The sequence below is a fragment of the Lissotriton vulgaris genome, chromosome 2_2, assembly GCF_964263255.1.
Source record: "Lissotriton vulgaris chromosome 2_2, aLisVul1.2, whole genome shotgun sequence".
Classification (NCBI taxonomy): domain Eukaryota; kingdom Metazoa; phylum Chordata; class Amphibia; order Caudata; family Salamandridae; genus Lissotriton; species Lissotriton vulgaris.
The window spans coordinates 267,009,654-267,036,507 of record NC_141688.1 but is presented as its reverse complement, the minus strand read 5'-3'; the positions used below and the strand labels follow the sequence as shown (position 1 = coordinate 267,036,507).

Here is a 26,854-nt window from a genome sequence, read left to right as displayed (position 1 = left end):
AATCTGAATCTGCACTCTGAATCTGAATCTGCACTCTGAATCTGCACTCTGCACTCTGAATCTGCACTCTGCACTCTGCACTCTGAATCTGCACTCTGCACTCTGAGTCTGCACTCTGAATCTGCACTCTGCACTCTGAATCTGCACTCTGAATCTGCACTCTGCACTCTGAATCTGCACTCTGAATCTGCACTCTGAATCTGCACTCTGCACTCTGAATCTGCACTCTGCACTCTGAATCTGCACTCTGAATCTGCACTCTGCACTCTGAACCTGCACTCTGAATCTGCACTCTGAATCTGCACTCTGCACTCTGAATCTGCACTCTGAATCTGCACTCTGAATCTGCACTCTGAATCTGCACTCTGAATCTGCACTCTGCACTCTGAATCTGCACTCTGCACTCTGAATCTGCACTCTGCACTCTGCACTCTGCACTCTGCACTCTGCACTCTGCACTCTGAATCTGCACTCTGAATCTGCACTCTGCACTCTGAATCTGCACTCTGCACTCTGAATCTGCACTCTGCACTCTGCACTCTGAATCTGCACTCTGCACTCTGAATCTGCACTCTGAATCTGTACTCTTTGTGCACGGATTAGCTTATAATGGCGAACCATACCTGATTGGAAGTGGGGCCCACTGCTCAATCTGCATACGTTAATGGCGGGCTCAGTGAGAGAGCCGGAAAGACCCTCCCCCTAATAGATGCCCATCTGCCTGGGAAAGGCCGCTCAACCCCCCACTGGCGGCATCTGAGACAGCCCAAATTGGCCACCACCCTGGCCAAAAGGCAGCTTATGGCTTCATCTCAGACACAAGCCCATTCCAGAGTGCCTGCCTTACCAATCGCCCCAGTTTTGCAAGTGAGCTGTGGGAACACATTTTTTTCCAGTTGTATTCAGCACAAACTCGACCCGAAGATATTGGAGCGCTTTCCATCAGCATCAGTTACATAAGTACACAAGAACACATTTTTTTGTAGGCATCACGGGAAAATTAAAATGATTTGCCCAGAATCACAGGACCTCGAACCCACGCCAAAACTCGAACCCTTTTCCCTAGTTGCAAAGTTGGCAGCTCTGGACATAACGCACATCTCTCACCAGGGACCGACGGGAGCAGAAAAAAGGCCAGGATTTCAAAATTAAAGTGCCCACAATAGCGAATCTAATAGCAAAAAAAAAGCGTCCCACGTGAAAATCGGGCAGTTTTGAACTTATAAAGACACGTTGTGTAAGTGTTGGTAGTGTACCCCTGCCACTCCACTCCACTCAGCTGCCAAAACAAGTCATTGTTTAGTTTTTTCACGCTGGTGAGGTAATTATCCGTTCAAGGAAGGAATGTTTTATACACGCATGCATGATTGCGTATTTTACTTTTTCATGCTGGGCCACTGAACAGTAAGCACATTTGAACTTCGCCCTGGGGGTGGTTAATTATTTCACTGACGGTCGGGGACGGTAAGGTCTTCAGCGGGAGGGGGGCGGGAACGGCCACACACTGATAGCGGGGGGGGCGGAGTACTTTAGGGAGGAGAGGACTGTTTCCCCTATTAATTACGGGGGCACCTATTTCTTTTCACAATGACCAGGATGAGGGTCTCGCATCCCGTTCTCGTGAGGAATCTGAACTGTCACTTACACGTACTGTCCAAGTGCAAACCTGCTGAAAGCAGTGGAGACATCGTGGGGTAAACACTTAACGCACAGCTGCTCGGCGGCATTGAGAAACTGAATAGTATTTCTAAAACGCTTAGCACCTCAACTTTAAGTGAGTTGCTACTTAACTTGTAAGCGATTACCAATCCCAGGCAGGCACTTTCTAGATTGTCTTCCGTGACAGACACCACGCTGCGAGCACGAGAACATCAATCGCTATGTGATCATTTGGTCTTTTCCCAAGGATCAGTCTCCCGGTGTGCCTGTTATAGATATGCCCCACCTCGTACACGGGCTCACAGGCTCTAGGATCATAGTTTTGAGCGCTCTTTACCATCGGCCGAATGACAGCGGAGGGGGGGGGAGTAGCGGGGACAGACACACACGGACATAAGGCAAAAACGAAGCACTCACGCAAGCAGGAAGGCGGGTGCCGGCTCAGTGCCGGACCAGATTCGGGGGCGTTCCCGAGACAGGCTTTCGGCTGACGTAGCCAAAAGCCAAAAAATCTCGGGAACGCCCCCGAATCTGGTCCGAGATTGACGGACGGAGCCCTCTCCCAATGGCTAGCCTCCATTTATGGAGCTAGCCAATGGGAGGAGGGGGCGTATACCCGACCCACACACACAACTCAAAAGGTTTTTTGGCGCATGCGCAAAGCGCATCGCCAGCCAAAACCTAAAAAGGGCCCCCCAGGGGCCCAAAACCTGCCCCCGCCCTACCCGCCTACCAAGGAAACGCCTGGTGTCCGCTATAGCCAGTCCGGCCCTGCGCAGAAGAGCATAGGATTGATATTTGTGGCACCTTGCAATGGGGAAGAGATTGAAATGAAGCTTGCCATGGAAGTAAAATTAGGGTTTTTCGATGGCGGTGGTGTGAATGCCTGGTTGATGTACAGTCTAGTGTGGGGATGTCGCTGTAAAACTAGGACAACATGAACATTTCCAATGCACTAGCAACTTACCTGCTAATGCAGCCTGACTGCTGCCATGACCAGGTGTACCAGGTGTACAAGGAGATGTGGTTTGTGGCACGGTAGTAGTGCTGGAGGTCTGGAATAATGCAGATTCTGGCATGACAAAGGGCTTATGTACCAAATAATGGGGATGATTGCATGATGGTGGCGCTTTCGATGGGGGGAGTGTGGATCCTGGCTTGGCAGTGGTACTTTGCATCTGGAGCATATGTTTTCTGGGATGGTAATGTTTGCTTTTCATCTATTGTGAGAGTGGCCACTGGCATCATGGCAAGATCTGCACCGTAGTGGCTGCCACTGATGGGTGAGGCCTCTAGAATCCTTGCAGCCTGCTGCACACCCTGTGCGCACTGAGCATCTCATGTGTACTGCAATCTGCCTCCAGTCACACTGAGGACAATCAGTGACCACTCCTGGCAGGGTGGTATGTTGAAATGCCCTCTCTTAAACAGCACCAGGTCCTGTGGTCTGGCATGATTGGCATGGTGTAATTAACAGCATGATTTGCTCCTTACCGGCACAGGGACAGGGATTGACCTTCTTTCTTTTTTTTTATTTAGAACGTTTTTTATAGCACGAATATGACCTTTGCGGGTATCAGAGAACTTTACAATAGATCGAAGACAAATAGAAGCAATAATATCAAAAGTCAAAAACAATAAAGGACACGTCATCACCCCTGATAAGGGAGGATTCAGAAGAACGTCAGGAGCAATAGATCAAAGTGAATATCGAACAAGCACCATGGTGCTTACTGTATTATTGTACATTATGCCAGAGCATAATATATGCCCTGGCACATAATTTGAAACTGATGCTCTCCGTGTTGGCATAGGATTCGTGGTGAGCATTTACATATTGCATCAGACAGGCATTAAATCTTCCTGCTTTTTCATATGTTTTGAACCAGGCACACACATAATCTAATAACATGATTATACATTTTATTTAAAAAAAATAACAAAATATTGAACATGTCACTTTTGTTTATATCATGACGAATAACAACATGCCCTTATTTACCATGAGAAGACTTGATAGTAAATATATTAACCGGAATTTAAAATTACTAAATAACATGAAGAAAATAAAACAGTAACAACTTATTAAAAAAAAATGATATTGCTTAACACTGACATGATATGTTAGTTAGCAGTAAGTAGTGGTGGTTTAATCACTGAAAATACTAGGTAGGAGAATACAACGTAAACAAATGTACTGTCCTTTGTGTGATCTTGCCTGTGCGTTTGCCTGTGACTGAATGAATGCATGCATGTAACCCAAGAGTCCATTTGTGTCATCCAGCACTTTCTTCTTTGGAGATCTGTATTCTGTGTCAGACTGGGACAGAATATAGGCCCGGGAACCAATATAACCTAGGCCCCCATTTGTGAATTAAAAGGTTAAAATGTTGATGAACGTTTGCGAATTGGGGCAGTTTGGAACTTGTATAGACACTGGGTCTCAAAAGTGACGCATCGCTGCGTGAAAACAGCGAAGCGTCACTTTTCATTCCGCCCTCCTTGCGACACCAATGATGCGTTATATTTACAGTATGACGCATCATGTCGCAAGGAGTTACAGACACGTCAGTATTTCTGACGTATCTGTAGGCTCAAAAGTAACGCATTGCTGGAGTGTGTCACAAAAGTGACGCAACTCCAGCATTACGTCCTTTCACATGGGGCAAGCCCCATTTGAAAGGGCCTGCATCAGTCTTACACCTGCTGTGAGGCAGGTGTAAGATTTTGAAGCATTTTAGTCCTAGAAGTGGCACAGTGAAATCTTATAGATTTCACTGCGTCACTTCTAGGACCCTTTCTTGCGTCAATACGCCCCCCTTGCATACATTATACCTGGTGCAGGTATAAGGTGGCGCAGGGGTTTACAAAGTGACGCATCTACCTAGATGCGTCACTTTGTAAATATGGCGCAACAAGGCCCATTTTTTATGCCACTGGTGCATCACAAAAAGTGACGCACCAGCGGCGTAAAAGTGACGCACAGCCTCATAAATGAGGCCCACTGTATTTGTTTTGCAAGGTATGGGAGACTGCATGGATTTCAGATTGCTGAAGACAATGTTTGTCTTTTTTATTATTAGGGAAATCAACAGTAAAAAGCGGTCATGCATATCATAGAACAGGCTCAAAAAGAGGCAAAATGTTGGTCCACACACTGACCTGTCAGACCAGCCCATGATGCATCGCCTGATTGCCCAATAGGCAAGTCTGACCCAACCTGTTTGTAAAGCTCTCTTTGATTCACTCACCTGACTTCTATTCTTTCTCCCTTTTCATCTTTATTGACCCTGGCACAGCATGACTTGTTTCCACACTCTTAACCCCTTCCCTGCTGCCGTCGGCCGTCGCAAGCACTACCTCGCTGGTGCTGCGAACGCCCAACGGCCGACGTGGCCCCGCCCACTCCGCGGAACCGCCGCACTGCGGCAAAATAACGGTCGCGGTTAAGGGGTTAAATCCTGTTGTTTGACCAGGCAATGGGGTCAATAAAAACAGCTAGACTACATGAACTATACAGAAAGTGAGGTTATTATTACCCTTATTAGATGCTTTATTTGTGCCATGATGGTTGGTGGTGTGCACCAGCACTCATGTGACTTCTTTTTCGTCTTCAGTTTCTGACCTTAAGAAACAGAAAGAAAAAGTAGAGAAATACTGACAAATGGAGAAAACTGGCATGAGAAACCATCCTGGAAGAGTGAGATCAAGTGACGGGAAATGCAGGGTGGTGGAAGAAAGACAAGATGTGGAACCAAAACTAGGCAGCCTTGGAATTCATCAACCTTACCAAAAAGAAAACATTGGGCCCATGCACTTACCCTGACCGGGACATCTAGAGCACCTCAAATTGCTCTAATATTGTATTTTTATTAATCTACTGTTTTCTTTCCTTTCCCATTTCTAAATATGCTTCACAACAATTTAAGAGTGATCATTTAATTCAATTAAGCAGTTCACAAACTAGTGCAATAACAAATATTAATAATAAAACAATTATGCAATCTAATGAACCTACATTTATCCAAGTGTTACCATTAAAAAACACTTGAATATATTTAAAAACAAACACGATTTCCTGAAAAAATCAAATTTGTTACCAAATATTAATCAAAGAAATTAGTCAGTGATGTATGTACTGCAGATATGAAAAAATTAGGTCTATCTAATTTTTAAAAAAAAGTTTTATTTCACAGTCCTGGTGCAAGTTCATGATTTGCCCAGAATCACAGGAACCAAGGGTGGGATTTGACTGGCAGTTCTAGCCACTAATCAAAACTGGTCGTTCTAGTTTAAACCAGAAATGATTGCATCTTGTTTCCTTTTTAGGTTCTGCCTACCAGACACCTCATGCACTGTCTGTTGTGGTATCTCCTGTTTGACTACAGTGGGCTTAAGGGCCAACCATTTTACCATTGCATTATCCTCTCTGGCTCCTTAAAACAGATATAAACTAAAGCATTCTAGTCCCAACTGTCCACACACAAAGGAACATATTGTTAAGACAATCAATATAAATAGTTCACATCTTATCCAACTTTAAATCCTCAATAGAGGATTCTGAAATTCAATTTTCCCAGCTGGTCACAGTACACTTTTCTCATTTTTGAATACAGGGTCTATGGCCAAAAAAAGACCATCTTTCAGTAGCGGTATTAGATGTAGTGCTCCACGAACGAATCAATTGCTTCCATTGTGCCTAGACTTATTTAACAACTATCTTTTTAGTTGGACCACCATCTAATTTGTATCGCACTGCTTTCCCTCTGTGAAGCCTTTCTTTGTATCATTGTCCATGAATGTAGCAAACCTTTTTGACATTTGTAAGTTGAGGTCTCCACTGGGATGAAAAGAATGTTCAGACATAGACCCCTGGCAGCCAAGAAACAACTGAGACTGCCCTTGGCTCACTCACATAGCTGTCTTTCACATAGATGAGATCTGTGAGGCTCAGCCATTTGACAGTGGAACTGTACCTCGTGCTCCTCAGATGTTAGAGGCTTTTAGAAGATGACAGAACTACCACCGGTCAACAGGCTCACATTTTAGATATCAAAGTAGTGCAACAGGCTGCAGACTTATTACTGGCACAAACAAAGTTCTAACAGGCTCAGATATTAGACAGAAGAAACATCTCTCAGGCTATACACATTCTTTAGCCTAGCACAGTATGTCTTATGTTTTGTTTGATGAACTCTCCATCAGACTGTGCAGGAAGTACAGGCTATCACAGGATATTAGAGTTGTACGTTATCACAGGAAGGCAGAGTTCCCTTGAGTTGTAAACCTCACTACATTCCTCTTTTAAATGGCAGAGCTGCACACCAGGTTGCACCAATCTTAAAGGTGAGCGGAATTAAGTAGGACTCAGCCGCCCCCATTCGACGAGAAAAGGTAGCGGTAAGGGAGTTTTGGTCCGCCTTACGGATATGGGGTGAGTAAAGAAGGCCTGTCACCCCGGGCAGCGCAGGATATGACGTTAGAAAGAAGAGGCGTCAACCCGTGCAGGGAAGGTGAATGGACAAGAGAAGGAAGGTAGATTAGTGAGATGTTAGGTACTGTGATGTTAGGTAACTTTTGCCTCCTGCAGAGTGGTGCCCGTTACAGGGGCCGAGCAGGTGAGGAGGCTGTCAGTCCCTTTAAGATTTAAAAACAAGGTGGTCAATATGATCAAGTTACTGTGTAAACGTGGAAGAAGGATAGGGTGAGCAGAGGAATCAACCAATTTAAAGGAAAAGAGAGGCAGAGGACAACTTTAGTAGAGAAGTAGACCGGGAAGGAAAGAAGAAGGTTCTTCCCTCTCCTCTTGACCCAGGCGTGTGCCTGCTGCTCTTTCCTTTTGTCGTCCTTTCGGCCTTTTGTAGAGGCCGTTCTTAGCATCAATTTATGATGATCACAGTGCCCACCTCCCCATCTCCAGAGACACCCTGCAGCGGGAGTGGGATCCTGCAGGTCACGCAAAGATTGTTTGGAGAATGTAGGAGATGGAGAGCATGCATAATTTGGTTGTGTATACCACAGTGTACGTGTTAGACACCTTTCTATCCTCACATTCACAGTATGATCTCCAGTAAGTTAAGCAATGGTAGCCATTCACCCATCCCAGATGTCCTGCCTTTCAGAAAGGATTGTCTGATGAGAAGGCTCCATGAGTTTTCACAGAAGTTTTACCTCTAAACATCTGTCAAGAAATCACCAGCCAGTGACTACTCTGGTTGGTCATCAAACCATGGTGAGACGCTGCTACTAAAAGGTTAAAGTAAGCCTGCTATCGATGAAGTGTTCTCAGACCTCTCAAGCACTGGTCAACATTGCTGGAACACCAACCAAATGTATTTATGTTTATGATGGCCCATCTACGGTTTATCTATTGTCTGGATGTGACTCTTAGGTCTGCTGGAGTTAGCGTGGAATGGCGGCATGCAATGTACAATGTGTTGTACTGAAGTGGTAGAGTTGCTGCAAGCTGCTCTGTTGCCTGGTACTTGGTGTACCTATTTCTGTTACAGTCCATCACATCTTACTTGGCTGATTGTTCCTAGGAATGAAACTAAGTACACGGCATTTGGCAGTGCATTTTCAAATATCAGCAGAGTGCTGCTTATGAAGGGAAATTCTGCTTTTTGGGAGGCAAAAAGAAATAGAAATAAAAGAGCATTGCTAGCCTTGCCGTCCATACTTCAACTCTGATCACATGTCTGTGGTTAGGTGGCCTTTGTCCATTTTAGTGCAAGGAAACATCTATCCACCTCACAGCATAGGTTCTTGCCATTGATGTTCTAGCCCTCATAAAAGGAAAATGGACAAGCAGCCCTGAAAATGTTTTTACTAGACGGTTTTAGGATTTGCTTAGGGTTGTGAAAAATGATAATTATGTTTGTGATAATGGTCATTACTCTCTCCTGCTGTTTGTTAATTATGACCCGATGCTTTGTTCCCTTTGTATTCGTGCTTATTCTTTAAGGGTACCCGCTTAATGAAATGGTTAGAATGGAAGATGCCCACCTAGAAATGAATTAGGATATTGATAAATTTATGAAAATGAATGTGCAAATATTTTCTATGTTCATACTGGATCATTGGAATGTCTGTAGCTCATGCTAAAATGACCATCTGCTAAAAATTGCAAGGATTTTTTAGCATGAGCTGAAAGCCATTTTTGTATTTGGCAGCAGCCATTTTAGATAGCCATGTGCTCGCCATGTGCTGTTTCCCTCTTCAGAGCCTTGCACATGCTCAGAAGGGCCTAGCTAGTAGAATGCACTTGCTCCTAGTATGGAACTGTCAGGCTATTTTTGCTGCTGTATGGAGAAGTAACTCTCCTCCCACTTTGTTGAGCAATCAGATCTTGTTTGCCCATATTAGGCATTTTGCATGCTTACATGAGCCAGGACTGCACATTGGTCTTATGCTGACTATGTAACCCTAAGCATACATAAGGACCCAGATTTCTGTACTCCTTAGACTCTGTCATTCAGTTGCTAAGGCTTCTGTGTGACGTAGACTCCCTCATCTGAGGTTATTAACGACGTTACTTTTATAGTACAGCTTCTGTGCCAATTTCTTCTTTGTTGGTTTAAAAGGAGCAAGGTATCAGTGAGACCCCTGAGAAGGTTTATATTTTCTTCACATCAACTACTGTTCGTCACCTCCACTGCGTCATTGACAACAAAAAATAGAATATGGCAGTCCATCGTCGACAAGGTGAATGAAGTCGGAGTGCTGAAGAGGACAATGGAAGAGGCGCTGGAATGTTGTGAAGTGCAAAACCAAGCAGAAACTCGCCAACAACCGGAAGGCAGCAATGCAGACTGGAGGTGGGAGTCCAGCGCCACAAGAGGTGCTGGACGTGATGGAGGAAATGGTGTCCACAGTTATCAGTGGGGAGACGGTGTCAGGAGTTGGGGAACACTGCTCAACAGAACGGACACAACAGCACCAGGGTGAGTAACGACCAAGGACTGGGGTTATGGGGGTATGGGCACAATGTCACACATACACATTTAAGTAGAGCACATCTGCAGACAAACCATGCCCAAGACCACCAACTCCCACCAAGAGACTATTGTACCCAAGTATATAACATCTCAGCACTGTATAAGCACAGAAGTCAAAGGCACACCGCATGAAAGGGAGAAGGGGCAGCAAAATCAGAGCTGCAGGGGTGACTCCCCCAAAATATAGCACAAACACATAACATGCATAGCATATCAACATTGACAACAATATGGAACAAACCGCAACATGTCCACAACAGAACAGAGGACACAACTGGTGCCACTTGTGTGTAGAAAATGGCATTGTAGGGAAATGTGAGTTGACAATGTACAAGTACAAACCCACATCCGTGATGTTGTTGAAATGTCCACTGTCCCGCATCAAATAGGCAGCTCCTCCCAAACAGTCATAATGTACACTGTCATGCAGTCTGAATGTAAACTTGTACAATGCATCAACATACATGTGAACACAATGTTAAACTGCATCTCCCCTTCACATTGCTGAGGGAAATCTAACACCTCCTGCAGAGCAGGCGGAACCTCTCTTCTCTGATAGCAAAGAGGACCACCACACCATCGACCCCGCCGCCCTCCAATAGCTTGTGGAAAGCCTCCGCACCCCACCTCCAGAAGCAGGGCAGCCCAGCTGCATCGAGGACACCCCATGCCCTGCACAGACCTCACAGGAGGCAGCACACACCACTACGGTTGCCTCCCAGGAACCCCACGAAGAACACATTGCTTTCCAATGCCGTGTGTTGGGGTGCCAGGAGAAGCTGGCGGAACAGGTGCACCTGGCAGCCAAACTAGATGCCATACGTGGGTGTCTTAGTCCCATCAGGGACCACTCACAGTCCCTAACGGACACCCACTGTCCGCTCCATGCTCTCCAATGAACCATGGCTGATATCGCCGGATGCCTGACTCTCTAAAGACACTCCTCATGGCATTGCTGCCACAAGGCCTTGCACTGATGCATGCTGCTGCTACCACTTCATCCACATCTCCGCCCCTGTAGTGTCAGTGCCACACAGTGCTGTAGACATTTTACCTCCGACCACTGATGAGTCACTGCCACACAGTGCTAGAGACAGAGCACCACCACCCACATGAGAGGTACATGAAACAGCAGAGGACGAAGATGGGGATGAATCTGCCTTCATGGTAAGAAGGACGCAGTAGCATTAATCTCCGCCATAGGGCCAGTTTCTGCTAGTTCTGCCCTTTGCATCATCACCTTCCACTGTCCCACGATACACTCTGCGACACTCCCCTTGGACCTCGACATGGACTGCCATATTCTGTTTAGTCACCAATGGCACAGAATTCAGACTGCGGACTGTACTATTCCTCTTCCAATTTACTTGTCATTCCCTAAAGTACTCTGGCTGACCCTCCACGGGCCAACAATGTAAGGAGGGGTTTGTTTGGCCCTGTACTGCTTCAGCTACAACACTCTGCTGAATGTGCAATAAACATTCATATTCACACAGATGTGTCATGTCTATGATCTTTCAAGTGTGGAAGTATGGATGAATGTAGGGTCAGTGATTCCCCCTTACGTCCTTGTTGCTCATGTTGTGGGATTTGGGTCACAGGGTGACACATTGCCGATTGTGGTGCGGGTGGCGCCGACACTACAACAGAGATACACGCATTAGTTACTTCCTTGTCCAGCCCAGGACGGAACCACGCCAAAGCCCCGGTGGCATTGTTCACACCCTTACGCTGGACTGGCATAAGCCAGGCCAGCCCACTCCGCTTACACTCACAGGGGGGACAACAACGTTACAAGTCCCAGATCTTCCCTGTTGTGATCGGCTGATCACATGTCTAGTTGTCAGCATGCCACAGCCATTCCCTCACGGCAGGTTTACACCCACACCACACCCATCCAGCACACACGTCACAGGACTTGTGACCCTGCCAATAAAAAGGGCCGGCGCACACATGCTGGACGCCATTTCCACTCTCTATCTGGGTGTATCAGTGTGGTTATTATTCATGCATGAGGGCCTAGGGCCCTGCCACTTCACATTCCCCAGTGCCGGAGGTGACATGATGGCGTCTGCACCACGAGACTTAATCATAAAGGGTCCATGACTTGTGGGGCACAGACTTGGTGGCACCGGATACATATAGGCCGGCACAGACACACCACCACAGGACAGCGATTTTTGGTTCACTGAGGTAGGGGCACCTTAAGTGCTGAGCAGGTGTGAAGCCTGCAATGATGCCCGTCCTGGTGATCGGGACTGGTAAGGAGTTGTGTGAGGCCTGCTAGACCGCAGTGTAGGCCTGATCCAGCGGGCAGTGCTGACCTACCGCCACGTGCTGATGCCTCGCGGGTCACAGAGTTAGTGGCACCAAATGAGCTGAGCGGGTGTGCAGCCTGGGATGATGCAGTGTGCACTGATATGATCTCTGCCATAGCGAAATCAATGCCCAGAATCAAGTGTGTGACCTGGTGGCACGCGGAGCAGGGCTGCATGATGTGGAGGGTTCCAAGGTCGCGGGCTACGGGCTTGGAGCGTGTACCGGCATGTGGTGGGTCCTCTTGGAGACACGCCGGTGGAGGAAGGTGCGCAGTGTGGCCTGGGTGCGCAAGAGCGGACAATCACCGCTGAGCAGCAGGAGGGGCTGTGGTGCAGCAGCCTGTGTGCGCAGAGGCGGGCAAACGATGATGGCATGTGCAATTGTATATACTCTGCCATTCATAGGCAAGTTTCACGGCATTCTCTTCTTTGAACACATACGCACTAGAAAATGCATGCAAAACATTATCTGCAAAATTGCGTTTTGTGAAGCTTTTCTTTTTTTCTGTTATTGTCTCTTCCCACATCATGTTATGTTATGTTATGTTATGTTATGTTATACTCTTTTATATAGCGCTCGAATCACCGGGGGGCATCTCGGCGCTTAACTCAAAGTACTCCAGTAGGGTGAACAGCGCAGGGAGGGAACAGGAAACCTAGAACAAGAATGCCTTTAACTGTTTCCTGAATTTCAGATATGAGGGTAATTCTCGTAAATGAGCTGGAAGGCTATTCCAGTACTTTGGGGCAAGATAGGAAAAAGCCATACCCCCTGATTCTGGAGCCTGATACGGGCCACCTGAAGCAGCTGGAGAGCGCTTGATCTTAAAGGGCGACTAGGGGTGTACTTTTTTAGTTTCCTTTGAAGATATTGGGGCCCTGTCCCTGGAGAGCACAGAACGTCAGGCATCAGACTTTAAAGAAAGCTCTCTGTGTTATCGGCAACCAGTTTAGTTTTCTCAGGATAGGGCGCGATGAGGAGCCAGCTGGCATATTCAAGACCAGCCTGGCCGCCATATTCTGGACTACCTGTAATTTCTTCAAAGAGGTGCTTCCGACCTCTGCCAGTAAGGCGTTCCCGTAATCCATACGGCTAAGGACTAAGGCTTGGGTCAGGGTTTTGCGATGCTCCGTAGGAACAAAAGGTAGAATTTTCCGTAGTAGCCTAAACCTGTAGTATCAGGACCCAGCGACTGACGCTACATGGTCTTGCATAGATAGGGTGTGGTTTAATTTGATGTCCAGGTTGTTAACACACTGTTTGGGCCTTGGTGGCTGGCCTAGATGGGATGGCCACCAGTTTTCCGACCAAAAAGCATGACTTCCGTTTTGCCCGGATTTAACTGGAGACGATTGTCGGTCAACCAGTTTGATATAGCAGTAATTCCTGAGACAAAACGGAGTCTATCTACTTCCAGGTTCTGGACGATGTTAAATAGCAGCTGGGTGTCATCCGCGTACGAGATGACTTCGAACCCCAGAGCTTCCACTGCCTTAGCCAAAGGGGCCATATAGATATTAAACAAAGTGGGGCTTAGGCAGGAGCCCTGGGGAACGCCTTTATCTAATGATGTTTTTACTGCTTGATAAGGGCCCATGATGACCGTTTGTGACCGGTCAGTCAGAAAGTGTCTCAACCATTTAAGGGGTAGGCCACCAATGCCAATGGAGCTTAGCCTCTCCGCAAGCCTTGTCGGAGAGATGGTATCAAAGGCCGCGGAGAGGTCAGGCAAAATCAGAATGGCTGAACCGCCCGCATTCACCGTTGTTCTCAAGGAATCTGTCACTGCCAGAAGGGCAGTTTCCGTACCATACCCCCGCCAAAACCCGGACTGCGAGGGGTCCAGAATACAGTTTGCCTCCAGGTAGCAGTTTAGCTGCTTGTTGATCCACCCTTGAAGTATTTTTCCTAAAAGAGGAAGCAAGGATATAGGGCGGTAGTTGCCCAGTTCCGAGGGGTTTGCCATAGGTGTTTTCAAGATGGGGCGGACAAATGCTTCTTTCCAGGGCAAGGGGATAGCCCCTTCCATAATGGAGCAGTTAAACATTTTTTGCACCCTAGGGGCCAGACTCTGAGAAAGAAGTGCCATGATCTTAGGAGGGCAAAGATCTGTCGGTGAGCCCGATTTAGCGGACTCTAGGCCTTTTGGGTCTCTTCTACGGAGATGGGTCTGAAACTTTCCAATGAGCAGTTAATCCTTGCCATAGCAAAGGGTAGGTTTGAAGTGCTGAGTGGAGCTGCCAGGTTCTCTTGAGGAAAATTAGCATAGATGTTCTTGATTTTCTCCTGAAAGAATCGTGCCAGCGAGTCGCAAAGGTCTTTGGATTCGATGGTGGGTTGCTTACACACCTCTGGTTCAACAAAGCCTTTGACAATATCAAATAGTGCTTTGGCAGAGTTGTTTGAGTTCTTGATTTGACTTGCAATGAATAGGCATCGTGCCGCCTTTAAATTATGATGATAGGTTATCAAGGCTGCTTTAAAAAGTTGTCTGGACTGAGCCGTCTTGTGACGTCTCCACCGTCTTTCCAGTCTCTTACAGGAAGACTTTTCCAGGCTTAGTTCGGAGGTAAACCACTTAGCTGACGGCCGAATTCGATTTGAGCAGGCTTTAGATTTACATGGAATGATAGCATCCAGAGCCTTCCTTATCCCTTCATTGAATCCTGCCAACATTTTTCCTACACCCTGTTCGTCTGACTGAGGAGCTGACTGAAAAGCTACCTCAAAGGCTTGGTGGGTAAGTTTATTCCATGGTCTCTGGACCGTTGCACGACTATCAATAGCCCGGCAGTTCAGCCCTTGCCAGGGCCGCGTAGATATGAACTTAATCAAAGAGTGATCAGTCCATGTAAGGGGCCAAGGTGGGTCATACTCCAGTGTTAGTAAAAATTAAGTCTAGTGTGTGGCCCCTATTATGGGTGGGGCCTTGTATTCTTTGTTGAAGCCCAAGCTGCTCCATATCCGTAAGCAGTTTGTTCAACTCTGGTAAGGAACCCATCTCCCCATGAAAGTTAAAGTCCCCTAGAACTAGGAACTTATTTGCTGCCAGAGCGTGGGTAGCTATCAGATCTACTAGTCTCTCTGTGAAATCGGTTTTTGGGCCAGGCGGCCAGGAAACTAAAGCTCCTGACCAGCTCTCAGAAGCTGAAAATAACACTTTAAAAATACCGATTTCCAAGTCCTCCTCTGAAATAGAGTTCAGCCAGGAGATTTTGATATGCTGTTTACAAGCGATGGCAATCCCGCTGCCCATTTTTCCTTTCCTATCCAGATGAATGAGTTTATAATTATCCGGGATAGCAATATTTATCGTTGGGTAGTTGGTGGGGATCAGCCAAGTTTCGGTCATAAAACAAATTTCAGGAGAGTGGGAGTTTAACATATCTCAAATTTTGAACTGATGTTTTGCTAGGGACCTAACATTGCAAAGAAGGTAGGTAAGATCTTCTTCCCCTGTGCTGGCCCTCAAGGGTCGGTTTAATAAGACATGTCTAGCAGAACTATCACTCTGAAAAGTACATGTTCTACAAGCTACCGGGACTTCCAATCGTGTCGGTAGCTTGTTAGGGCAGTTAAGTATCTCCCCATGTGGGCTAGCAGTTGTTCTCCCAATATCGCGGAGTTCCGCTGCAGAGTAAACTCGTCCGCTCTCAGGGCTCGGGACTACCAAGGGTGGCATAAGGGTCCCGGCCCCCCGCCCCGGCCTGCCGCGGACGGGCGCAGACGGGCTAACCTTTGGCGCACCTTCGGCGTGCCCTAGGAGCGCCCGCGGCCTGCGGCGGCTGCGCGAAGTCATCGCCGTTTGCTTTTGTAAAGACGCCGATCGCGTCAGCTGACTGTACACCGCCCCCACCTACCAGCTGGGCGAGGAGTGTGTCAGCAGCTCGGGGTAAAGTGCGGTTCTCCGCGCCTATTCGGCTGAGCACCTGGAGTCCTGTTCGGGATTGGTAAGTGCAATTTAAAAATACACCAGATCAAGTGCCCAACAAGCGCTACAAAATAAAACATGCCATCACCTGGTGACTGAGTCCTGCTGTTGTGCTCCACACGTCATTTCATCCAGAAATGTCCTGCTTCTTGGAGACTTTAAGTTACATAGTGAGGTTCTAGACAATCCAGAAGCCTCATCTTTTCTCACTGAACTGGCTGCACTCAATCTTAGGGCCATAAACAAAGATCCTACCCACCAGGCAGGACATACGTTAGACATAATTTTCTCTAACTCGCCTGATATATCTTACATTGCCATGACTCCGCTGACTTTGCCAGACTATTCAATGGTTGAATTCAGATTTCACAACCACAAGACTCCCACCGGCCCAATACGTTCCTTAAATAAAAATTACAGAAGGTGGAATATGATTACACCAGAACATTTCTCAGATACATTCTGCTCACCTCATCACGAGGATTCAGACAAGGTTGAGAAACTCCTTGCCTCTTTCAACGCCAGCCTACTGACTACTCTAGATAGCTAAGCACCCCTGAAACAAGGGCCTATTGCTGTAAAACGACGCCAGGGACCATGGTACTCGGCCCCCCCTGCAACTAGAAAAAGGCTCATGTAAACTTCTAGAACGCCTTTGGCGCTGATCTCAAAACCCTGCCGATAAAGAAAAATACAAGGAGACTCTAAACCAGTACCATCGTAATCTTAAAAACTGCAAGGGAAACCCATATCGCAGCCACCCTCCTACAAGCTGGGAGCTCTCAAAAATGCCACTATCAGATCTAAAAATCCTTTACCAGTCCTTTAGCCTGCGAGGCGATTTCTGTTCCATCACAAACACTGTGTGATAGCATTACTAGTTACTTCACAGATAAAATAGAGATAATCTATAACAAAATCATTTCCACCACATATCTCCAACCCAAATCTGATATTGAGCCCAAACACTCCCCATCAGCCACCAGTACATTAGGACATTTACTACAGCTTACGATTGATGATACAGAAGTGTATTTAAAAAATGCCAAGTCAGGGTCCCCACTAGACCTGATTCCTGCTAAACTGACTGCCACCCTGGCTAAATATCTCGCTAAACCCATTTGCAATATGCTTAACAGCTCCCTGACGGAAGGAGCACTTCCTCCGGCATGGAAAGCTGCTCAGATTCTTCTGATTAAAAAGAATCTCAAAATTCCTACTGAAGACGTAACAAATTACCGTCCAATTTCGCAACTTGCCCTTCATACCAAAATCCTAGAAAAACATATCAATACACATCTCTCCAACTATATCGAATCCACCAACATCTTAGACCCCTCACAATCCGGATTTCGCCCCAGATACAGCACTGAGTCATCCCTGGTAACAGTTACCCACAACATCAGGATGCTGTTGGAAATTGGCAGTGCTCTTGGTGCTGCTTGACCTTTCCGCAGCATTCAACACTATATCTCACCAAATCCTACTCAGAATAATAAGCGGCATAGGCGTCACAGGGCTAGCTCTGAAATGGCTTAACCAACTTCCTATCTGACAGAACTCAGACCGTGAACCTAGGCTCCTACCACTCCAAGACCTCTAGTGTCACCAAGGGAGTACCTCAGAGCTCCTGCCTGAGCCCTACCTTGTTCAACATTTACGTTGCTCCCCTGGCAAGAATATTAAGAAAACCGTGTTTCGTCCCCATATCTTATGCAGATGATACCCAGTTACTCCTTCCTCTTGACAAATCCAACCCTAACTGCCAAGCCATCTTTTGCGAAGGAATTAAATCTGTAGCGGAATGGATGAAAAATAACTTTCTCCAACTAAACGCCACCAAGTCCGAGATAATGCTTTCTGGCGATGCCACCTTGGTATGGTCTCCTACGTGGTGGCCAGACGATCTCACCATTTGCTTACGGCAGTGCACAGATTACCGGGCCTTTAGGAAACTACTGAAACCTTGCTCTTCTAACATGTCTCCTGGGTTTTGCGGTTGTGTCCAAAGCGTGGAGATACCCTTATGGGGTGAATCATACGCCCTATAAATAAATAAATAAATGGTACTGCATATGCATTCCATAAATATGCACAATGTTGAAAGAGAGGACAGTTTCAAACATTGTGTGACTGAAGTCTATGCTTGTATATGATGTCATCAGTTAAGTATTAAATGAAAGAGATGAAAGAGAAGAGCATGTACCCTTAATAATTACTCCTACCTGTATTTTTTATCTAAGACGTCAATATTGCCACACATTTTCTCACAATACCCTTTATACATTTGATTTCAAGTTTGGTGAAAGAATTAAAAAAGAGTTTCCTTGCAGCATAAAGGCGCATATCCTCAGAAAAGGCTTTGAGTCCCACAGGATTCTAACAATGCCAGACTGAATTATAATGTTCTTTTCTGTGAAAATGTAATATGGGTTAGCAATGTTTACATCAATGGAGCTGAGGCAAGAATTGCTCTGAATCAAATTATGAAATTGCTGATCTCAGGCAGAGGACTGCAGGGAGTCCTCAAGAGGGTTGAACAAGTGTTTGTCTAAACCTAAAGCTTAACATGTTAGTTAAACCTATTCAGAGAGTGTTCTTGCTGTGTTGCGCCGCATCAAATATTGATTATTCTGACCCTGAGGTGTCACAGGAATACTACAACACACTTCACTTGATGCAAAAACATACACTGGATTGCTACATAAGGAAATTTAACCCCTTCCATGCTCATGACGAGCTCAGCTTGTCATGAGGCACAGTGGAGCTGTGCTTATGACGAGCTGAGCTTGTCATGAACAATGATAAATCTTACTTTGTAGCACAGGAGGGGAAAAGTCACAGCAGCCAAGGTGTTAAAACATAACATTTGGGTCAATTTGGTTGTATGTAGCATTACGATAAAATCCCTTGATGAGTAATACCATGCAAAAGAGAATTTTCGAAAATATCTACAACAACTCTCAGCGTACTTATTTTGAGGACTGGCCTCAGTTTCCGAAAAGATGGCAATAAGGATTAGAAGAAATGTGGTAAATGTAGCCCTATCACCAAACCAGAAATGAATCTATACTCATCTTTAAAACAGTGCTTCTTTTTGGCATCATAGACAGGCTACACCCTCACTTCCTAGATAGCAGCCATACTTGTGTCTATTCCATTCCTTAACACATAGGTATATAAAGTTGCCACTCAAGTAATGCTGATTGCTCAAAGTAAATTAATCTGTAACTTTTTTACTCATGTAAGGCTGTTCATATTTACAGAATTCTAATTAAGAGAGTGCTTGATTTTGTGAAGTTTTACAAAATGTTGTGGTATATGTATAAGTAACTGGCAAAGCGTGGTCTCACGCCAAAATTGGTAACGCCACACTCTCTCAGTTTCAAAATTCGGAGATGAGCGGTATTTGCAAAAATATGGCACACCCCTGCGTACCCCTAGCACTGGCGCTAAAGAGGTTGCCTAGTGCCGCATGGGCACCCTAGCTCCCTTTTGCTAGTGTGCCTGTGCTACAGGGTTGATTGTTCTATCCATGCGCTATCCATGTGCTGCAGAATACAGCACACGTGGAAATAGCAATATACAAGCAGAAATAAAACATTGCTCTTTGTATCACCTGTTTAAGACCAGTTACTTCCTGGTTTTATTTTTGGTGCAGCCCTATACTATGTAAATATGGGTCAGCGTCAAAAAGCAATGGGTGTTGTGGCAGAACATCCACTGTAATACCCATTGCATGCTCCTTTAGGTTAAGTGCTGCGTGAATAAGAGCATTATTTACTCAACAATGCCTTGTAAATAAGGCAAAGGAGTTAACTCCACCATAATGCCACTAATAATGATGGTCTGGCGGCATTACCTTCTTGTAAATATACTCTGCTTTCTTTAAATTCACATTTGCATGGGAAAACCCATACATGCAGCCATATTCAGACGTGGTGTCTACCAAGGTGGTAGCAAGGCACCTCAGGTAAGTCCTTGGAGTATGAACTATTCCTTTATAATGTAACACATTTTTTTTTTCATTTTCAGACTGTTGCAAGTACAGCCTGGCTGCTGATGAAGAAGACACCATGTTTTATTCCTGACAGAGGTAAGCACGTAATGTTCCCTTCCTACTTCAGTATTGTTGTTCTCATTCCCTCCAGAAGGTTGTGTTTGCTCTGTTTGATTGTGAGATTCAGAATGCTGTGCATTCCAAGTTACACTGCTTTCACAAAGTTGTGACTAATCGCCCTGTTATTTCCTGAAGGTTAAAATTCTTTGGTTGCAAGAAGCACATGCAAGTTTTAGATAAGGGGTTATGTTGTAATCGGGTTTACCTAATATATTTTTCATATGCAAACTAAAAAGTAACACATTCTTTAAGAATGCTACTGTTTATTTACACAATCTGCATTAATGACACTATTAGTTTTGACTGTTTTAACAAAAAGTACATCTGTTGTTTGTAATCTGAGAGCACAGATATATTCAGACAGATACGTTCTTCTGTTTACTTTGTACAAATAGACAGAAATTGTTAGTTAAACACATTTTGGAAGAATTGGTTTCTGTGCCATAAAAATTATAAGCAAGTGAGAAGGTGTAATTGTGGTTGTTTAAAAATGTAGGGCGAGATGTATGAAGGTATTCTGCATTTGCAAAAGGACCAATTCACACAATCAGGCTATTTCTGTTTGAAAAAAGCCTTTTGGTATGGGACAAACTCAAATTGCAATTCAGTAACGTTACCGAATCGCAATGTTGCGACTAAGGGCCATATGTATCAAGCAAATTTGCATTCGCAAAGGTCAAAATTCGCAGAATTTATGCCTTTGCAAATGTGAATTTGCTAAATGGTATGCATTAAGCAAAATGTGGTGCAAAACAAGGAATCACAAAATTTGCGATTCCTTATTTTGCAATTGCAATTAGGGAATTGCACATTTTGCGATTCCTTAAATGCAGTGTATGAAACAAATTTTTTTTGCAAAATGTCCGTATAGAATCGCAAATTACCACCAACTTTTAGTTGGCCTAAGGGCATTTATGTGCGCCACATGTGCACCCATGCATATTTCAGGGGTGCAACAAGGTGTCCTTTGGACACCCCTACCCCCTTGAAATTATTCTCAATTTGCGATTAGCAAATTGCGAATCGCAAATTGAGAATAACTTCCCATTCATTCCTATGGGCCTCCTTAATTGCGATTCGCACATTGCTAATCAGAATTAAGGAATTTTAAGAAATCACACAAAAATGTGATTTTGTACATACATACCTATTTGCGATTCTCAAAAAGCGATTTCTTAAAAATCGCTATTTGAGAATCGCAAATCAGGTTGATGATACATATGGCCCTTGGTACCAAATCGGTATTAGAAAGGGGCGTGTTTAGGGCAGTCCTTACAAACACTGATTCCGAATTGTATGTTCTAGATGTTTTGTGACCATAATCTGCTCATAAAAATGAATATTTTATTAACCATACAGATGTAGTGGTAACTCATTTGACTCCACTTTCTCCTTGTGATTGAACCAAACACTTTTTTTTAGGAGGAGGCAATGCTGGTCTTCTGACCCTTGATGTCCACCATCCCTGTGATGACTGTGAATCATAAAGGGTCACAATTTGTAACCCACATTATGAATATTCACAAGTTAAGTTGAAATGTGATGCACTGCTATTCGGAATTATGTGAATTGACCTATCAGTGCATCGGTAGGTTTGCAAAATACCACACTGGTTGCGAAAATACTGGTCGCAAATATGCTACTGGTATTTTGCGACCAGTGTTTAATACAGCTGTACCTTAGTACTGAGTGATGTGTCTCAGACTTGTAGGTGGGATCTTAATGTTTTTTATCTATAAGTGCAGTCTATGTGTCTCAATATATTTGATGGTGTCTTTACACTTGATTAGGAGTCACTTCATTTCATCCTCGGGACGTAATTTGACTTCGTAGGACTACTAACAGTATGACTATTACATTTGCTGAACCCAAACACATGCATGTGACACCTGTTAGTGGCCAGAGATTGCGTGGCCATGAGTTCATAGCTGTTCTGAGTGGGACGATCTCACAACACACTAGTAACTGTGGCCCTAGCTGGCTAGGAACTCAGGAGGAGGCTCCTTTAAAAGTTGTCTCAAGAGGTTTACGGGTGATGTGCAACCACTTAATTAACCCATGTTTCATCAGCTTCCCCACTAACAACCATATAACATAACATAACGTTTGTATTTGTAAAGCGCACGTTCTCCCAGAGGTCTCTTGGCTCGGAATAACAGATGTTCATTGTTACCCAACTCAATGGTACTCATTTTATCGACCTCAGATAGATGAAAGGCTGCGCAGACCCGCCAGGATTTGAACCTGTGACCATGAGGTCGAACACAGGCCCCTGCAATGGACACATTAGTCCACTGAGCCACCAGACCCGGTTAGCCTCTTCAGGCACCAGACCCGTATGAACATGGACACCACTGCTGCCATTAGACGCTGAATCAGCTGGTGTTGTCTATTAGAAGCAGCTGCAGGGGCAGGTGTAGTTTGCGCTGAGCCTTCAGCCCGCTTGCTCTTCTGGCTCTCGGGTATCTCTTGAGGTCAAAGGGTCAGCTTGCAGCAGCCTGCGGTGGATGGCAGTGATGGGAGCAGCATGCAAAACCAGTACTTTGCGCCAGCACCAGAGCGACACCATCACAGCCTGGCCCAGACTGCCATGGGTCCTTCAGTTCTGGTTTTCCTCACATCAGTACAGGGACATTGATTGTTGCTTGGGTGTGGTTTGGCTCAGAAGTGGTGGTCAGTCTAAGAAGAACACTGATTTTGGTGGCCCCAGTGGCTCAGAGAGATGTCACAATTAGAACTACTAAGAAATGATATACATTCTCTCCTCTAAGGTCAATTTGGAGCAAAAATTAGGCCAGAGAAACAAAATAAAAGTGGGCTCCAATAGTTAATGAGACAGATCAAAAGTGGCCTAGATTGCAAATTGGGGCAGTTTTGAATTTGTAAAGAGACGCTGTATACGTGTTTTGCAATGTACAGCAGATCACATGCATTTGAGCTATCTGCAGGCAAAGTTTGTTTTAATATAAGGAGATCAACAGTAAAGACCGGTCTCGCAGACCATAAAATGGTGGGCAAGAAGCCAAAAACTGGCCCACACAGGGACCAGGCAGTCCAACCCATCGAACACTGCCCGACTGCCCTATAGTCCAGTCCCACCATACTCTGAGCCCTCATTTTGTAATAGGTTCTACCAGATGCTGACCAAATGCAATCCCAGCGCCACGTTTCATCATATTCCAGTATTTCACGCCTTTGCTTCTTTGCTCCTGGCTTCTTTGCAGTTTGCGCGGTGGGCGGGGTTATCTTTTCCTCCTCGGAGGTGTTACCGTCACCTGGGTGCAAACGACAGGCACGCGCAGATGCCTGCAAGCTCCTGGACTGGCTCATCTTCTAAGCTCCAGGACAACCAAACTCAGCATACCCCCTGGAGGCACCTCGAGGGCCCGCAGAGGACAGGAGACGCTACAGCCAAACGTTCCTCCTGACATGAGATCTGACCGCATGGATGCTTGTTTCTGCCTTCCTCAGAGACCTACTCTGATTGGCTCAAGAGTTCTTCTTTTGGAGACACCTAACTTTCCAGACATTTTCTGATAGGTTGAAGGTCTCGTTCTTTGCTTTTTGTGTGTAACTCACAAAGTGTATGCATTTGAGATGCCTGGATTGGGTTGCATCCTGTTGTGCCGCAAGCCTGTGTCCTATTTCACCATTTGAGGTATGCGTTTCCTGTTTTTTTTCCAGCCATCCGTTGCCACACCTTTAAGGCTGTGGGATCATCAGACTGGCTCCCATCATGCTCTGCTTCACGCCACTGCCTGTCTCTCCATAGCTTCACGTGAGCGAGAGACGTCTTGTGCCAGACAAGGGCACGTGCTCCTCGAGCCCCGGAGATGGTTAGGGTGATATCGCCATCTTAGTTAACTGCGGAGAAGGTTGACTAGAAGAGTTCTGCCTTTTGTGCCTATCAGCAGGCGCGGTGCCGAGGAGGCGCGCAGGGGTTGAGTGAAGGAGCCGAGGGGCGGGGGGAGGGGGCGCATTCTTTATTTCCCATCTCTCCAGGGGCCTCGTGTTTGCCGTGGATTAGTGGCTGGCTGGCGCCTTGAGTGCTGTCGCCCCCCTGTAATCCCTTCAAGGTACAGAGCGTCCTCTGCTGCCGTTTATCCTCAGAGGTGACACGGGGGTCACTTTGACGGAAACAGAGCAGGACGTGCAGCGGCTGATGGGAAGGTGATGAGGCGGGAGGGTAAGAGAGATGCCTCGGTTCCTTTCACCACTGGATACAGATGCACCAAGTGTTCGCACATTCAGTCTTTTAAAAAGGTTTCCACCCCAGCACCTGTTTAAAGCCAGTTACTCACAGTGGGGCAGATTTAGAAATGCATCACTAACCCTGCGCCACCATGGATGCGCCGTATTTACAATTTGTTGGTGCAAAAGTTTCACATTGCTGGAATGGTGTCGCAAGCACGACTCAACTCCAGCAATGCTCTCCTAGGCCTTCTGAGGCCCCGGGCGAAAGGGAAGATGTGAGGCCCCCCTAGTTGAATATTGCGTCACAAGAAGTGACATCACAGAAAGTAACATCACAGTACTATTGATCTTATTTGGCATCACTGAAGTCACGCCAGGTGTACGTTGCGCTCTATAAATAATTTTAAACTCAAACACACACACACACACAACCACACACAACCACACAACCACACACAACCACACAACCACACACACAATCACAACCACAACACCACACAACCACATACAAACACACACATAACCACACACACACACCACAATCCCACACACACTACCACACACATAACCACACACACACACCACACACACACACACACACACACACAACCACACACACACAATCACACACGCACAACCACACACACACCACACACACAACTACACAAGCAACCACACAAACAACCACACACACACAACCGCACACACAAAACCACACCAAGCATTGGCATAGCCAATAGGTCTCGCCTTTGGGAACTTATAAGTGTTTAGCCATGCAACAGTTAATGTGGTTGCACCAAAGATATTGTGCTGCATAACTAAATACTTAGAAGGTCCCAAAAGCGAGACCTATTGGCTATGCCAATGCTTGTTTTTATAACCCATAATACGCAAACCCAGTCACAGTGGTGTGTTTTTACATGACAACATGTGGAGTCAAGAAGACAGTACTACCCTGGTCAGTTGCAGGGATTCAAAGATCACTAAATGTAACTGAGACACTTCATTGTATATTTGGCCTGTGTCAACGAAATTCCAGCTCTAAAACAACACAATCATGGGAGAGCATCCAGACGCATACTTATCTCCAAGGTATCAGACCTGGGACGAAAGGTGTTCGAACTATCTAGTAAAAAATAAAATATTTACATTCTAAAACTATATGGTTGATGTTGAAGGACTAAAGATCAATTTGGATATTACTGAACACTTATTTGAATCACGGGGATGTTTGTCACCAAAAGATACATATAATAATGCTAAAAAGTTAGGTATTAACCTCTGGCACAGCTGAAAACTGTTGTGGGCGGAGAATGAGCACGGTAGCCAAGGATGTTAAAGCGAGCCCCAGGTCAAAATTTAAAGCGTAGAGCACTTTTTTTAAAGGTCCACTATACTCAAACGGCAAGGTGCTGTTGCGTTCTACTAGTAACTTATGAACGTGGTTTCCACGGCAACTGATTTTGCTTCACTTACTTTTTAACGTCCCTGCTTCCTGCCCAATAGTAACAGATGGCTAAGGTGCCCACTGCCATGACAAAGATGATAACCATAGTGTAGTCCAGGGCAGGCTCAATAGAGGCATACATTGCCACCTTCACTGACTTGCCAAATGTATCACCAATATATGAATGAGTCCTACTTAAAACTTACACTCCAGCTGCGCTTTCTGAAACAGACACCAAAGGCTACAAGGCCCAGGGAAGGGGGCCCCCACACTATGACCTTGCAGCTCCATCCAGTGCTTGAAGGCCTTGGGAGGGGGCCCCCTCCCATGGGCCTTCAAACAGTAACAAGGCACTTCCCAAGACACTGCTGAGAGCTCATCAGAGTACAAAAAAAAACAACAACAAAAACCTCAGTTGAAGGGGTGTTCTTTAATAGTGGACAGAAAATAAAGTGGTAGCTGTACCTAGCTTAGATGGCAACGAGAACGGTAAATATTTTTATGTTTTGTATGTAATACTGCCCCCCTGTGTCAGATCAGTATGAGTCAGATAATGTTTCTGCACAAATGAATTAATTGCTTTTAATTTATCGAGCTAGGAAGAATGTATCGACCACTGTATGTCACAGGCATTATTATTACCAAACTTTAGCTGTATTCAATGAAGATGAGAGACACTGTCCTATCAAGATTCGAAGGCTGCTCCCTCCTCCCCTCACCCACCTACTTTTACCTGTGTCCGGCTTGTGCTGGAACCAAAGGGGCCTTCTGTTGCCTAGATACAAAATGCACAAACAGCGCCGATAATGGCCGGTACTTAACAGAGGCGCTGCCCTGCCCCTGACATTGTGAGGCCAACATAATTGCTGGCCCAGCCATTGTGCCGTCCCCTATTCAGGTTGTCGCTTCCCCCACCCGTAATGTAATCAGGTGAGGCAGGGGGCCCTGTGGTGGGCTGAGGAGGTGTGACCTTTCACAGGGGCGCGAGGCCCCCTGAGCGCGAGGCCCTGGGCAGCTGCCCACACTGCCCATGCCTAGCGCCGGCCCTGGCACCAAGTGTTCGCACATTCAGTCTTTTAAAAAGGTTTCCACCCCAGCACCTGTTTAAAGCCAGTTACTCACAGTGGGGCAGATTTAGAAATGCATCACTAACCCTGCGCCACCATGGATGCGCCGTATTTACAATT

At 45.8% G+C, this 26,854-nt stretch overlaps 1 long non-coding RNA gene across 1 annotated transcript in view; it reads left to right on the top strand.

Moving 5' to 3' along the window:
• Positions 1-26,854, top strand: part of LOC147729301 (uncharacterized) — a 670,382-nt gene that overhangs the window by 318,706 nt on the left and 324,822 nt on the right. The window contains exon 2 of the long non-coding RNA XR_015309209.1: positions 19,942-20,002. This is a non-coding gene — a long non-coding RNA (uncharacterized LOC147729301). The remainder of the gene's footprint in view (positions 1-19,941; positions 20,003-26,854) is intronic.